At 38.4% G+C, this 16,062-nt stretch overlaps 1 protein-coding gene across 2 annotated transcripts in view; it reads left to right on the top strand.

Annotated features, from left to right (window-relative positions):
• The first annotated feature begins 725 nt into the window (after positions 1-725).
• Positions 726-16,062, top strand: part of pdxdc1 (pyridoxal-dependent decarboxylase domain containing 1) — a 57,960-nt gene continuing 42,623 nt past the window's right edge. For both annotated transcript variants that reach the window (XM_061884081.1, XM_061884082.1), the window contains exon 1: positions 726-944. The gene's annotated coding sequence lies outside the window, so the exon portion shown is untranslated. The remainder of the gene's footprint in view (positions 945-16,062) is intronic.

Genomic DNA, 16,062 nt, shown 5'->3' on the forward strand with positions numbered 1-16,062 from the left:
AGATAGGCACCAGCGCCCCCCGCGACCCCAAAGCGATTAAGCGGGAGAAATGGATGGATGGATGGATATATATATATATATATATATATATATATATATATATATATATATATATATATATATATATATATATATATATATATATATATATATATATATTTCTATGCATATATACAGTGGGGCAGCCTCCGATTGTGCAAGTTCTCCCACTTAAAATGACGACAGAAGTCTGTAATTTTCATCATAGGTACACTTCAACTGTGAGAGAGAGAATGTGAAAAAAAAATCCAGAAACTCACATTGTAGGAATTTTAAAGAATGTATTTGTAAATTATGGTGGAAAATAAGTATTTGGTCAACCATTCAAAGCTCTCACTGATGAAAGGAGGTTTTGGCTCAAAATCTCACGATACATGGCCCCATTCATTCTTTCCTTAACACGGATCAATCGTCCTGTCCCCTTAGCAGAAATTCAGCCCCAAAGCATGTTTCCACCCCCATGCTTCACAGTAGGTTTGGTGTTCTTGGAATGCAACTCCGTATTCTTCTTCCTCCAAACACGACAAGTTGAGTTTATACCAAAATGGATACATGGATGATACAACAGAGGATTGGGAGAATGTCATGTGGTCAGATGAAACCAAAATAGAACTTTTTTGTATAAACTCACTGTTGGCATCTTGTGACGTCGCCAGTCCACCTGACTGGCCTCTTCTAGGCGTGACGTCAGCATTGCCAGCGTGGAACGCACGTCGAGCCGCCATACCAGGAAGTAAGCCGCACGTAAGACTGTCCCCGCAGAACAAAGCAGGAAACACTTACTTCGGAGTCCAAAATTTCGGCCTCCTTTCAACCGAACTCCATGACGGGACTCGCTGGCATTTCTTCGCCTTAGGCTGCTTCCGTCGTCTATCGTGGGACGCTGCGATCGGAGTCTGTGAAGGGTAAGAGGAAGGCTCGCTAGCTAGCTGCTTGTGACGTGCTGCTGTCAGACAGCGCACTTGCTAGCATGCTACATCGCTTTATTTCCACCTTTTTTTTAAATTTTGCTCGGCCTTGTCGTCGCTATTCACACAGTGACAACAGGAGCAATGGCAGCTGCGGACATTGCGAGTCTGTCTTTGAGGGACGATATCAGCTGTGCACCTGTCAAAGACTCCCGTGTAGATAGGATTGTGCTCTTTGCCTGCACTGTGCTTCCCTTTTTCCACCTCAAAGTACACTTCATCTTCTTTTAACTTTCATGTAATAACTCTCTGTAATCCCGTAATAGATACTGCAATAATGCTCCTTAAAAGTAAACGGCGAAAGTCACACCCATTTTTAACAGCGGTGTTGCATTCCACCCTTCAAGTCCCGTTGTTCTCACCAGTCTTGTAAAGTCTTCTGAATAGAAATGTGCCCACTATTTAAAGGCCTACTGAAATTAGATTTTCTTATTCAAACGGGAATAGCAGGTCCATTCTATGTGTCATACTTGATCATTTCGCGATATTGCCATATTTTTGCTGAAAGGATTTAGTAGAGAACATCGAAGATAAAGTTCGCAACTTTTAGTCGCTAATAGAAAAGCCTTACCTTTACCGGAAGTATGTGTGCGTGACGTCACGAGTTGCAGGGCTCCACACATATTCCCATTGTTTTTAATCGGAGCCTTCAACAGTAAGAGCAATTCGGACTGAGAAAGCGACAATTTCCCCATTAATTTTAAGCAAGGATGAAGGATTCGTGAATCAGGATATTGATAGTGAAGGACTAGAAAAAAAAAAAATAATAATAAATAAGCGACGGCTCATGGCGGCGGCAGTCTGAGCGTTTCAGATGTAATTAGACACATTTACTAGGATACTTCTGGAGGATCCCTTATCTGCTAATTGTTTTAATAGTGTTTTAGTGAGATTTTAAAGATTGTAAAGACATACCTCGAGGTCGGATGGCTGCGGTGAACACGCAGTGTCTCAGAGAGAAGCCGAGGAGCCAAGCTAACAGCTGCCTTTTAAACAGCTGCTGCAGGACGACGAATAATCCAATGATTTCTCCGGTAAGATATATATCACAATTTCCCCATCCAAAAACATGCTGGTTGACGTAGAGAAAACATGTTCGCTTGACCGCTCTGCTTCACAACAAACAAAGAAACACCGGCTGTGTCTCAGTGCTAAAGACAGCTGCAATCCACCGCTTTCCACCAACAGCATTGTTCTTTATAGTCTCGATTATTAAATGAACAAATTGCTAAAGATTCAACAACACAGATGTCCAAAATACTGTGTAATTATGCGATTAAAGCAGACGACTTTTAGCCGTGTTTGGAGCAGCGCTAATATTTCCTTACAGTCCGTGACGTCACGCGTACTCGTCATCATTCCGCAACGTTTTCAACAAGAAACTCGCGGGAAATTTAAAATTGCAATTTAGTAAACTAAAAAGGCCATATTGGCATGTATTGCAATGTTAATATTTCATTATTGATATACAGTATAAACTATCAGACTGCGTGGTCGGTAATAGTGGGTTTCAGGAGACCTTTAATGCAAGAAAAGCACTCAGAGCGCAGACTTCCGCCATGCCTTACTGCAGTGTTTTTCAACAACTGTGCCGTGAGGTACAATCTGGTGTACCTTGGGAGATTTTCAAATTTCACTTATTTGGGTTAAAAATATATTTTGCAAACCAGTAATTATAATCGGAAAATGATTTGTTGTTGAGTGTCGGGGATATCAGTAGGTGGCCGCCGGTAGCTAATTGCTTTGTAGATGTCGGAAACGGCGGGAGGCAGCGTGCAGGTAAAACGGTGTCAAATGCTTAAATCTAAAATAAACAAAAGGTGAGTGCCCCTAAGAAAAGGCATTGAAGCTTAGGGAAGGCTATGCAGATTGAAACTAAAACTGAACCGGCTACAAAGTAAACAAAAACAATGCTGGACGACAGCAAAGACGGCGTCCACAATGTACATCCGAACATGACATGACAATCAGCAATGTCCCCACAAAGAAGGATAAAAACCACTGGAATATTTTTGATTGCTTAAAACAAAGTAGATGAATTGATTAACGTGGACCCCGACTTAAACAAGTTGAAAAAGTTATTCGGGTGGTGCCATTTAATGGTCAATTGTACGGAATATGTACTGAACTGTGCAATCTACTAATAAAAGTTTCAATCAATCAATCAATCAAAAGATGCGGGAAATATCGCTCAAAGGACGTCAATAATGCAAAACAATAACAGTGCAATACGTTTTCATAACATGGTCACTACTGCCTACTTTGTCTTGTTATATTCTTATTTTACTGTTATATTTTTATTCCCATTGTTGCTTTTTATTTTTTATTCTTAATGTAATATTGCTCTATTTTGTTTCCATTCAAACCCCCATTATTTACTTTGTTACTTTTATCTAAATTGATCTTAACTCTGTACACTGCTGCTGGAATTTTAATTTTCCTGAAGGAACACTCCTGAAGTAAAGTAAAGTACTATTCATCTATCTATCTATGAAACTGCTACAGGAAAATACCTAAATTAAAGAGAAAAAGCCACCAAAATAGGAGCCCAAGACAAGAACTAAAACACTACACCCAGGAAAACAGTTCATCCATCCATCCATTTTCTACCGCTTATTCCCTTTCGGGGTCGCGGGGGGCGCTGGCGCCTATCTCAGCTACAATCGGCTGTCACATCACGCCGTGACTTATTTATAGTTTTAAACTGTTTTGGAAAACAGTTTAAAACTATAAATAAGTCACGGCGTGATGTGACAGGTATTAACAGGACACCTACTCTGAGACAAGAGCTATAGTGATACAACTGAAATATTCTTGATTGCTTAAACAAAGCATCCATCCATCCATCTTCTTCCGCTTATCCGAGGTCGGGTCGCGGGGGCAGCAGCCTAAGCAGGGAAGCCCAGACTTTCCTCTCCCCAGCCGCTTCGTCCAGCTCTTCCCGGGGAATCCACAAGAGCTATAGTGATACAACTGAAATATTCTTGATTGCTAAACCAAAATAGATGCGGCAAATATTGCTCAAAGGACAACATGAAACTGCTACAGGAAAATACCTAAATTAAAGAGAAAAAACCACCAAAATAGGAGCGCAAGACAAGAACTAAAACACTACACACAGGAAAACAGCATAAAACTCTAAAAAAGTCATGGCGTGATGTGAAAGGTCGTGACAGTACACCTACTTTGAGACAAGAGCTTTAGTGATGCATGTTTGGTTATTGTTTAAAGGCCTACTGAAATGAGATTTTCTTATTCAAACGAAGATAGCAGGTCCATTCTATGTGTCATACTTGATCATTTCGCGATATTGCCATATATTTGCTGAAAGGATTTAGTAGAGAAAATCAACGATAAAGTTCGCCACTTTTGGTACTTCCTGAAAAAGCCTCGCCTTTACCGGAAGTCGCAGACGATGACGTCGCACGTGTGGGGGCTCCTCACATATTCACATTGATTTTAATGGGAGCCTCCAAAGAAAACAGTTATTCGGACCGAAAAAAAGACAATTTCCCCATTAATTTGAGCAAGGATGAAAGATTCGTGTTTGAGGATATTGATAGCGACGGACTAGAAAAAAAAGAAAACGAGTTTAAAAAAAAAACGCGATAGCATTGGGACGTATTCCGATGTTTTTAAACACATTTACTAGGATAATTCTGGGAAATCCCTTATCTTTCTATTGTGTTGCTAGTGTTTTAGTTAGTTTAATATTACCTTATAGTCGGAGGGGTGTGTCCCACGGGTGTCTTGACGCCATGTCTCACGGGTGTCGACGGCAGCTGTACGGACGACACAAGCTCAGCTGATATCCGGTAAGTGGCGACTTTTTAACCACAATTTTCTCACCGAAACCTGCTGGTTGACATTCGGTTGGGATCCATGTCTGCTTGACCGCGCTCTGATCCATAGTTAAGATTTACCTACGGGAATTTTAAACAAGGAATCAAGGATGTTGTGGCTAAAGGTTAAAGGTTAAAACTTCCCAACTCCATCTTTCTACTGGGACTTCTCCAATATTAATCGAACAAATTGCAAAAGATTCAGCAACACAGATCTCCAAAATACTGTGTAATTATGCCGTTAAAGCAGACGACTTTTACCTGTGTGTGCGTAGCGCTCACTGTAAGAAATTTCACCGTTTTAATTACAGTAACCTACTGGCAGCTAATGGTTCCAGTATAGAACTGTTTTTCTACAGCACACATACTGTGATTTATCACTACAGTATATTACTGTAAAAGGTATCACAGTACTGTGCTGTATCAAATATACGCTTCACAGCATAATACTGTCATCTGTTTAGCGGCATTACACTGTTATTTTAGTGTATCTACTGTAATATGCATGACAGTTAATTACAGTAAAATAATTGTAAGCACTATAGACTGAGTTTTACAGTATAATGCCACTAGAAGTTAATAAGTTGAACTTTTAATTTTTCAAAATCAAAACCCCTGCAATCTGCTGGCATAAAAATGACTGGAGAAATGGCCTTGCAAGTTTATGCTTTTATTAACCAAATATTTTTAAGCGCATCAAACACATTCAATGTACATTTACTGCATACTTCTTTTTTTCAGTGAAGCATTTTAACATTTAGAACAATGTTAAGCAACTTTAGCATTAGAACAGTCCATAGAACTAGATAATCAAAATGAAAATGTCCATTTAGATATCCTCCCACCAGGACACACCCACACACCCAAACATAGTTTCTCTGTTGCACCATCCGAGAGAGCACACACATTTTAAATTAACATTTTAACATTTAAAACAATGTTAAGCAACTCCTGCAATCGGAACAAACGATGGCATCAGAGAACGTGGTTCCTACATCCAGATAACGATCAAAACGCTCAAAATGAAAATGTCCATTTGGATATGATGTAAACACCACCCCCCACACACACCTCCATACATAGTGCTTCTGCTTCACCGTCAGAGAGGACACACACATTTTCAAAGAACATTTTTAATATTTAGAACAAAAGAAGTTGGGATCATGTGCAATAGAAAAATTTGTAAAACAAAACTGAACTGCACAATTTACTAAACTAACTGAACATGACATACCCAGTGTTCAGTGGTCGGGCAACATAAAGCCCCACCAAAGTCTGTGAGAATTTTTATAAGGGTGGCTACGTGAGGATTTACAGTTGCTGCCTTTTTCTGGATCAGCTTCCTGGTCTTCTTAGACACCACCTTTCCCTGGCTAGCCTTTGTTCCCGTCTCAGGGTTAATGCCAATTTATCGCCTAAAAAACAGAGAAAGCATATAAGATATTCTGTCGTGATTGAAGATTACTTGCAGTCGATACAGAACTCCCCTCACATTGTTAATTTATGAATATGCACTGCACAAATATTCATATCAATTTTAGGATATATGTGAGCCTATACCATAACCACAGCTATAGATGAGCGAATGCTCTAAAACCCATTAAGAAAAATTCAGAGAGGAAGGCAATGCTAAAACCTCCCAAATCCCTCTCTCTATTTATGTATTTCTCTCTGTCGATCTTTTGCCATCTTTTGATAGCACATTTATAATTCCTTCATTGGCAGACAAAACAACCATGTAATGACATTGTGTATCTGGCATATTACTGCACAGGAGCATGCAACATGGATACTTCTTTGACACGTTTACATATTTACCTCTGCCTAGGTTATGTTTTTGTTGATGTTAGTGGATTTGCAAAATTTGGAAAAAGCTCAAACGGATTTTGTTCATATATTCGCACAAGGTGGGTATCCAGATAAAGAACAGATTGTTAGATTTTGGTGGAGACCCGGATCACTGTCTGGATCCAGTATTTTCTTTTTAAGGATTCTGTCAGAGACCCCACTTTTATAAGCTGTGATAGAGGCTAAGAACCAGGCGTAGTCCCCAGCGCACTATAAAATAATTTCCTACCTAAGCTCATAACTGGACACACCAAAATATCGCTGCCAGTGACCCTATTGTGGTGGTCTGCACTCTTCACATGCTTTTCTAGTTTGTTATGTAGTGTTTTGGAAACTTACCTACTGTAATACAACTTAATCTGTTGTAATGCATGCCAAAACAAAAAACAAAAGGCAGGGTATCAAAAGAGGGAGGGCAGAGACGGATTCATTCTCTTCACCTGGCTTTATGTCCATTTCAAAGCACAACCCGCCTCATTTTGGTAACCATGTTGGTCGACTGGATTGTTCAGACCGGTTGGAACAAGTTGCACAAAGATGAGATAGCTGTGGTTTGAGATGCTGATATGTTTAACAGACTTAGGTCTGGTGGCCAAAAAGAATTACTGTAGATCAAAAAACATTTAATGTGGTAATAATTCATTCACTCTGAATCCAGCATCACACTTTGGATGAACATGCCATCTTCAACTTGCTATCAAAAGAAACATTTGTAATAAGAAGGTCCACAAAGGAACAGAAGAGTCATTGATTTAAGGCACAAAATTGGGGAAATGACAAGTAAAATTCCTGAACAGAGGTGAGAAAAGGGGCAAAATATCCTAACAGTATTTAACAGTATCAAGAGGATTTACCTTTGAACAAATTCCAATGTCCGAGCACCTTCCTCTTGGTATTCCAAGTTAAACACATAGTAGGTGGCAAGAAGGGCAGCAAGCCCTTAGATGAAGCTAGGTTGGACGCCTTCGCAGATGACATCACCTTCCATGCTGGTCATCTAACCTTTTATTGTGACTTTGTCACCAGCAACTGGAACAGTCAAGAAATACAGTTTATGTTCCTAAACAGTATCCAATATGGGTAGCATTTTAAAGGTATTTTGAAATGGCCACCTTACACCCAAAAATATATCGCTTTCTCTTTACTCTGTTTACATCTAGTCTCCCAAGGCAGTGTTTCTCAACCTTTTTTCAGTGATGTACCCCCTGTGGACATTTTTTTTAATTCTAGTACCCCCTAATCAGAGCAAAGCATTTTTGGTTGAAAAAAAGAGATAAAGAATATAGCACTTTGTCATCAGTTTCTGATTTATTAAATTGTATAACAGTGCAAAATATTGCTCATTTGTAGTGGTCTTTCTTGAACTGTTTGGATTACAAAGATACAAAAAAAAAAAAATTGTTGAAAAATAAACAAGTGATTCAAGTATAAATAAAAATTTCTACACATAGAAATAATCATCAACTTAAAGTGCCCTCTTTGGGGATTGTAATAGAGATCCATCTGGATTCATGAACTTAATTCTAAACATTTCTTCACAAAAAAAAGTAATCTTTAACATCAATATTTATGGAACATGTCCACAAAAATCTAGCTGTCAACACTGAATATTGCATTGTTGCATTTCTTTTCTCAGTTTATGAACTTACATTCATATTTTGTTGAATTATTATTCAATAAATATATTTATAAAGGATTTTTTGAATTGTTGCTATTTCTAGAATGTTTTTTTTTTTAAATCTCACTTACCTCTTGGCATACCTTCAAGTACCCCCAGGGGTACACGTACCTGGGGGTACGTAAACTCTGAACTGTGAAAATAAATGCAACAATGCAATATTCAGTGTTGACAACTAGATTTTTTTTGTGGACATGTTCCATAAATATTGTTTATGTTTAAAATATTATTCTTTTGTGAAGAAATGTTTAGAATGAAGTTGATGAATCCAGATGGATCTCTATTACAATCCCCAAAGAGGGCACTTTAAGTTTATGATTACTTCTATGTGTAGAAATCTTTATTTATATTCGGGACGGCGTGGCGCAGTGGCAGAGTGGCCGTGCGCAACCCGAGGGTCCCTGGTTCAATCCCCACCTAGTACCAACCTCGTCACGTCCGTTGTGTCCTGAGCAAGACACTTCACCCTTGCTCCTGATGGGTGCTGGTTAGCGCCTTGCATGGCAGCTCCCTCCATCAGTGTGTGAATGTGTGTGTGAATGGGTGAATGTAGAAGTAGTGTCAAAGCGCTTTGAGTACCTTGAAGGTAGAAAAGCGCTATACAAGTACAACCCATTTACCATTTATTTATAATTGAATCACTTGTTTATTTTTCATCAAGTTTTTAGTTTTTTCTATATCTTTTTTTTCCAAATAGTTCAAGAAAGACCACTACAAATGAGCAATATTTTGCACTGTTATACAATTTAATGAATTGGAAACTGATGACATAATGCTGTATTTTACTTCTTTATATCTTTTTTTCAACCAAAAATGCTTTGCTCTGATTAGGGGGTACTTGAATTAAAAAAAATTTCACATGGGGTACATCACTGAAAAAAGGTTAAGAATCACTGTCCTAAGGTGTACTGCTGCAAATCATTACTTTCCAATGTTCGAAATGACAAAAACAACAATGATAGAAATATATCTGCAGGAGAGCATAGTATACATATATTTAGGACAAACAGACTTATGTTCTGCGCTCCATGAGACACTTACCTAGCAGTATCAGTCGTGGACTGGTCGGGAGGGTCAGTGTCCGCTCCACATCGCCTGCAGTGGCAGACATCTGTAGAAAAAATAGGTCACCATGATGACTTGTGACAAAATATAACATGGCAGTTTGGAGCATCATTTAATTAAAATTCAAGAATGCATAGTGCTAAACTTACATCTGCAAGGAGTATCAGTGCACCTCTTATTTCATCAAAATAGGCCATCAACAGCTGGATGATATGAAGAGTCAACTCCCCATCTTCATCCACAGGAAGGGTAGACTGAGCATTATGGTTCATAGCTTTTTTTCTCAAATACAGCTATACTCATTCGGGGAAAGCACACTTAAACGATGCATTGGGCATAAAACTATGACTTTGCATGTGTCTAACATACGCATACACATTGCTGCAAGTCGTAGCACATATGTTGCAAGTTATCATCTTTTTTTTCATAATCACGCTGACAAAAATGACGAAAACTTAGCTAGCTAGCATGCGGCGGTACATGTGATGCTATGTGGCGCTATGTAATTTTGTACTTTATAAATATATGTATATAAAGCAATTCTAACAGAAAATGACACATCAAGGTACAAGTGACTTTGGTTGCATGGGAATTACCTTGTTATCAAATAGAGACCAGTAGGATGGATGTAGCTCCGGCGGCCAGGTGATCGTGTAGCTGGAGGTGGATCGTCCATCCATGAGTACTTGGCAACTTCAGACTAGTTAAGATGTGCGGAATGATACTTGAATATCAATAAAAAGGAGTGCCAGATCTTAATGCTCTAAAATTGATTTTCAAATCAAAATGTTGATACTTTGATAGTACATGTTTTGAGGTAAAAATATCAACAGCAACACAATGGGAAGTACTATTGAAATCTTGTATAAATGACACGGTTTAGTTGGAACTACTTTTTCTTCCGCCTGTGTACGTGTTGTGCGTGAAAGCAGCAGACAGTGCGAAAAGAAGCTCGGTCTGACAATTGTGGGCGGACCCAAGAAACAAGTCTGAAAAATACTGTATTATACTGTAGGTTGTGCAGTAGCTTACTGTTGGTCGATATTTTTTGTAAAATGCAACACAAAAAACAGTACTTAACTGCATTTAAGAAGAACAGTATATAACTGTGATTTTTTGTTGTTGTATTTTTACAGTAATTTTTTACAGTGCTCATACTTCCTAAAAACCTGTGACGTCCTGCGTACACGTCATCATTACACAACGTTTCCAAGACGAAACTCCCGGGAAATTTAAAATTGTAATTTAGTAAACTAAAAAAGCCGTATTGGCATGTGTTGCAATGTTAATATTTCATCATTGATATATAAACTATCAGACTGTGTGGTGGGTAGTAGTGGGTTTCAGTAGGCCTTTAAAGTCATATCCAACAATTGCAAACATGACTTTTTAATGTTTTCTGATGGTCGTGTGCCTCTGGATTTTTTCAACGCAAAAAATGTGCCTTGGCTCAAAAAAGGTTGAAAAACACTCCCTGATTGTATTTCCAAATAGTAAAGTCCTACATCCAGACGGGGATCCGCATCACCCCCCAAATGTTATCACTTGCTCTGTTTGGCAGTGTACCCTAACCATTTTTGCACCGCGGACCGGTTTAATGGGCATTATTTTCAGGGACCGGCTGTCCTGGTGTTCCAGATAAATACAGCAAAAATAAGTGCATGAAAAATACAAATCACTGTAACGGTGATTTAGTGAGAGCAGTGGGCCTGTTTCTTTGCAATGAGATTGATTGAAACTTTTATTAGTAGATTGCACAGTACAGTACATATTCCGTACAATTCACCACTAAATTGAAACTTCCGTATAAGTTTTTCAACTTGTTTAAGTCGGGGTCCACGTTAATTAATTCATGGTAGAAATATATACTATCAGCATAATACAGTCATCTCACAAGTTAATCATCAGAGTATATACATTAAATTATTTACAATCCGGGGAGTGGGATGTGGAGGGGTTTGGGTGGGGATGTTAGGTTTGGTTGATATCAGCACTTCAGTCATCAACAATTATACCATCTGAGAAATGGACATTGAAACAGTGTAGGTCTGACTTCATAGGATATGTACAGCGAGCAGTGAACATAGTGAGCTCAGAAAGCATAAAATGCCCTGCAGGTTACCATCAACCTGCTGGGGGCTGAAGATGGAAATCAATCAGCCTTTGGCTACAATCTGTCACTTTTATATTTTGGCAGAGGGGTTAGTGCGTCTGCCTCACAATACGAAGGTCCTGGGTTCGATCCTACGCTCAAGATCTTTCTGTGGAGTTTGCATGTTCTCCCCGGGACTGCGTGGGTTCCCTCCAGGTACTCCGGCTTCCTCCCACCGCCAAAGACATGCACCTGGGGATAAGTTGATTGGCAACACTAAACGGTCCCTAGTGTGTGAATGTGAGTGTGAATGTTGTCTGTCTATCTGTGTTGGCAAATGGCAACTTCCTCTGAGCAGTTTTATTGTACATCTGTATACAAGCGTATTGGTGTGTTTAGTGGGACAGGCGAAAGTTAAGTCGGAGAAAATGCAGTTGTTTATAAATTATTTAATGTTTCTCTGCAACCCGGTAGCAAATGCATCACGGACCAGTACAGGTCCCCGGACATGTGGTTGAGAACCACTGCCGTATGGGCCTGCAATGATTTGTCGATATAATCGCCAACGAAGACCGGAATTGTTATTGACTTGGAATTTAATGGCAGCAACACATAGCAAAAAAGTTGGCACGGGGGCATTTTTACCACTGCGTTGCATGGCTTTGGGGTTTGTAAATTGAGAAACCCAATATTGACATTCAAACTACATCTACACCAGCGGTTATCAACCTTTTTGACCTTTTGGGCACAATTTTTCCACTACAGAGCAGCCCACGGCCCCACTCAAATAACACTCTTGATTTTAATGGTATTCAGTAATTATATCTAACCTACTCTTAATTTACCACATTGTCAAGTTTATTATTTATTTAACACATAAACTTTAGGCTTAGGTCAAACTGATTAGAAAAATAAGCCAAGCAAATATATTGCATATGAAAGGACTCCTGTCAAAAAATAAATGTACATACAATTAAGTTGTGTTAAACTACAATAATAATGAATAAGATATGCACTTGGGGATAGGTTGATTGGTATTGGTATTTAATGGCCATTGCATTCACATCATATTTGAATAAAGTGCAACCAACACTTGAGGTGAAATTAACAAGAGGAAAACTTTTCTGCTCATATTAACCAATATTTTCACAGTAGATTGAACTGCTACTTTTGCTGTTGGTTTTTCAATAAAAAAATACACAGTATCAATATCAAAAGTAAAGAGCAACCAACATCTCTTGAGGTTGAATTAGCAGTAGACTTACCTGAGAAATTAAATTCAAACAAATATTTTCAGAAAATGAGCAGTGGTTTGATCTGCTACTACTCCCATTTTAATAAAAATGAATTCATAAACCGGGAAATAAATACAAAACCAAACTAAGCACAAAAGTTTCTGTGATTAAGAATTGGAACACAGTCAGTGAATTAGTTTGTTTTTGAACAAGAAAAAGTCACTGTTGTAGTGCAAAAACATTAACATTGGAAAGTATATTAACAGCTCATTTCAGGTGTATGTTGGTGACTAATACTGGGCTGTTTATATTAATGTATGTTTTTGTATTCTAATTTATAGACAGATAAGACTGTAGATGGCGAAAAATAACTATGTTTCCCATGATCCTGTGGTAATAAAGCAGTAAAGTTGATGTAAGAAAAAAAGTATTAATATTTTTCATGATACTCCGAAATCATATTATGTAACAAGATCCTGTTAACCTGACACCTTTGGACTACAAAAAGCAAACAAACACAAAAAAGTGTGCAAACACAAATCTTGTCTCCTCAATGAAGTGCGATCAAGTGTAGAATTATTACCGCATTCGATGCCAAAAAAGACTTTTATCATGTTTCGTGTTGTTAGCTCTGTACATACAGGATGCTCTCTGCTGACGAGCTACATCATCATCAAACGCCAACTCCGTTTGACAGTACAAACATTTCACCAGGTTTTATTTTATTTTTTTTCAGTTGGATACGATTGCAAAACCTTCGGCTCCTGTGCCCTCTTCCCCACTTTCCCCCCACTTTGTTTGTCTTTGAATTTTCTCTCTCCATCACTACTCTGACAGGCCACGGCACCTGTTAGCGCTGCACTCACTTGCGCTCTATTGCATGTAGTTGTGCGGAATCAATGGAATTTAAGTTCCAGGAACTCCGTGCGGTCTGGATTTCATAAATTTGTATTATTAAACTCATCTGGGCACGAATTTCACCTCGGCAACCGCGGCAAAAGCTGCGACCGCCCTTGTGACTTGCCACTCCATGGTTGGAGAAGAACAAGGCTTGTTTATTAGACTTAATCTTCATTATCCAAACTGCTTTTTTGTATATTAATATAAAAAACTAAACGCCATGTTGTTTTACATTTCCTTTGTTTTTTTTTTCATATCACAAAAGTGTTGCTTCAAAAACCATTCATATGTTACAGCATTTTGTTAATGTTTTATTGTGTATATTTAATTTCTATTCGACATATTTCTGCTCAAACTCTGTCCTGATACAGCATCTACATGTACGTATAAATGTACATTACTTAAAAAAATAATAATAATAATTTTAAAAAATGCCACCCTCTATCAAAATGTAAAAGCTTTGGAGCCCCTGCCTCAAAAGAAATTAATATTTGCCTTGGTGCCCTAAAATATGAGCCCTCCTTTAAGGCAACACTTGCCTTGTCCTGAAAGTAAAACATTGAGGCATGGCTCATTAAAAGAGTCATCAAAGCAAAACAATTAAATATCGATGCTTCATCTTCTAATTGAATTAATCGATATAATCGATGAATCTCTACAGCCCTGAAAGCATTTTAAAATCAAGTTGTTGGACTGAAACATGTACATAAAATCATATAAGAAATAATCGTTTGACTAGTCACTTTATAATTAGTAGTTTGGCCCTAGTTCCTTAACCCATTTACTGAAAGTTTAATCAAAATGTGCCCATAATCTTCTATCGCGGAGTCAAAGAAAGAGACTGAAGCGTCCTGTAAATGATCAACTGTATTTGTCTGTGTGAAAGGAGCAAGCATATACACACAAAAGTTAAAGCAACATAGTATAAATGGGACAAGCGGCGGAAAAGGAATGGATGGATGGATGGATGGATCCAAATCAGCCCCAAAATTTAATGACCGGTTCTTTCTTGCATTTAGGACCAATATAGATACCAATTCGGTCGTTACTTTTTGAGCTATGTATCGGGGAATGAAAAAAACAGAGTGAACACTCTCGTCAGTCATTCACTGTCTTTGTCCCTGCGAAGCCGCTAACAAACACACACACACACATACACACGCACACACACACACCCTAATGCACACACGCAAGCAAGCCCAAATGTAAACGTAAGGCAAAATAGTAGAACTGATCCAGATCAGGTCCAGAATCTAATTAGTTGTTCTTTATCCCATTCAGCCATCCATTTTTCTACAACCTGTCCCTCTGCTTATCCCATTTGGAATATTTATTTGAATACAAGTTATTTCAATGACTGACTGACAGACAAACCAATGACAACAATTACATCAATCAATCAAATATTATTTATATAGCACTTTTCATTAACAGGAAAGTGGTAAGGCAAAGTGGTTGACACCAAAGAAGAAGATAAGAAAACCCACACAGCACTATATTGACAATATTACGTAATGTTGACATAAAACATGCATTACTTCCTGGAGGAGGTCATAAAAAGAGAACAACGCTTTACTTTCTTACTACCTTCTTAAGACATTGTCCTGGACATAGTCTGGAAGATAGTCTCTCTACCAGGTCCCCTTGTAAAGGCGCATGGAATCATTTACCCCTCGAGCATTCATTAGCGTTCATAATCTTTATCCTAAGTGATGGTCACGACAGTTGATCAGTTTTGGATGAAAAGAGCAGCCAATATTGGCGGGCATGTCTCCTGTCGCTGGGCTTTTATTGAAGTTTATTTTCACTTCCATGGTGATTGAGGGCTTTCATGTTCTTTGAGCCACCGCTGCTTAGGAGACATAATATTAGTAATGGAATATAAACATAAAAATTGATGGGCCCCATTGAGATTAGTGTGTAGTGTGTAGCAACTAATGGGGACCCATTTTAAACTAATTAAGTGTTAAAAGTTAATAAGCTCTTGGCACATCCCTTCCGCTGGTTTGTGCTGTGACAAGTTCTCAAGCGAGTATTGTGTTTATGGATTGAAATTAGGTTTTTAGATATTTCATAGCTGGTACTTTAGACTTTAAGACAGGTTTTTTTAGCCAAACTATGGACCATCACAAATGTTCTTTAAGACTAAATTTAAGACTTACTCATGCAAACACAAGATTGCAGTGACATACAGTACAGGCCAAAAGTTTTGACACACCTTTTCATTTCAATGTGTTTTGTTTATTTTCATGACTATTTACATAATAGATTGTCACTGAAGGCCTCAAAACTATGACACCTGCGAAGTGAAAACCATTTCAGGTGACAACCTCTTGAAGCTCATCGAGAGAATGCCAAGAGTGTGCAAAGCAGTAATCAGAGCAAAGGGTGGCTG

This window comes from Nerophis ophidion, linkage group LG23 (assembly GCF_033978795.1).
Source record: "Nerophis ophidion isolate RoL-2023_Sa linkage group LG23, RoL_Noph_v1.0, whole genome shotgun sequence".
In the NCBI taxonomy this organism is placed as follows: Eukaryota; Metazoa; Chordata; class Actinopteri; order Syngnathiformes; family Syngnathidae; genus Nerophis; species Nerophis ophidion.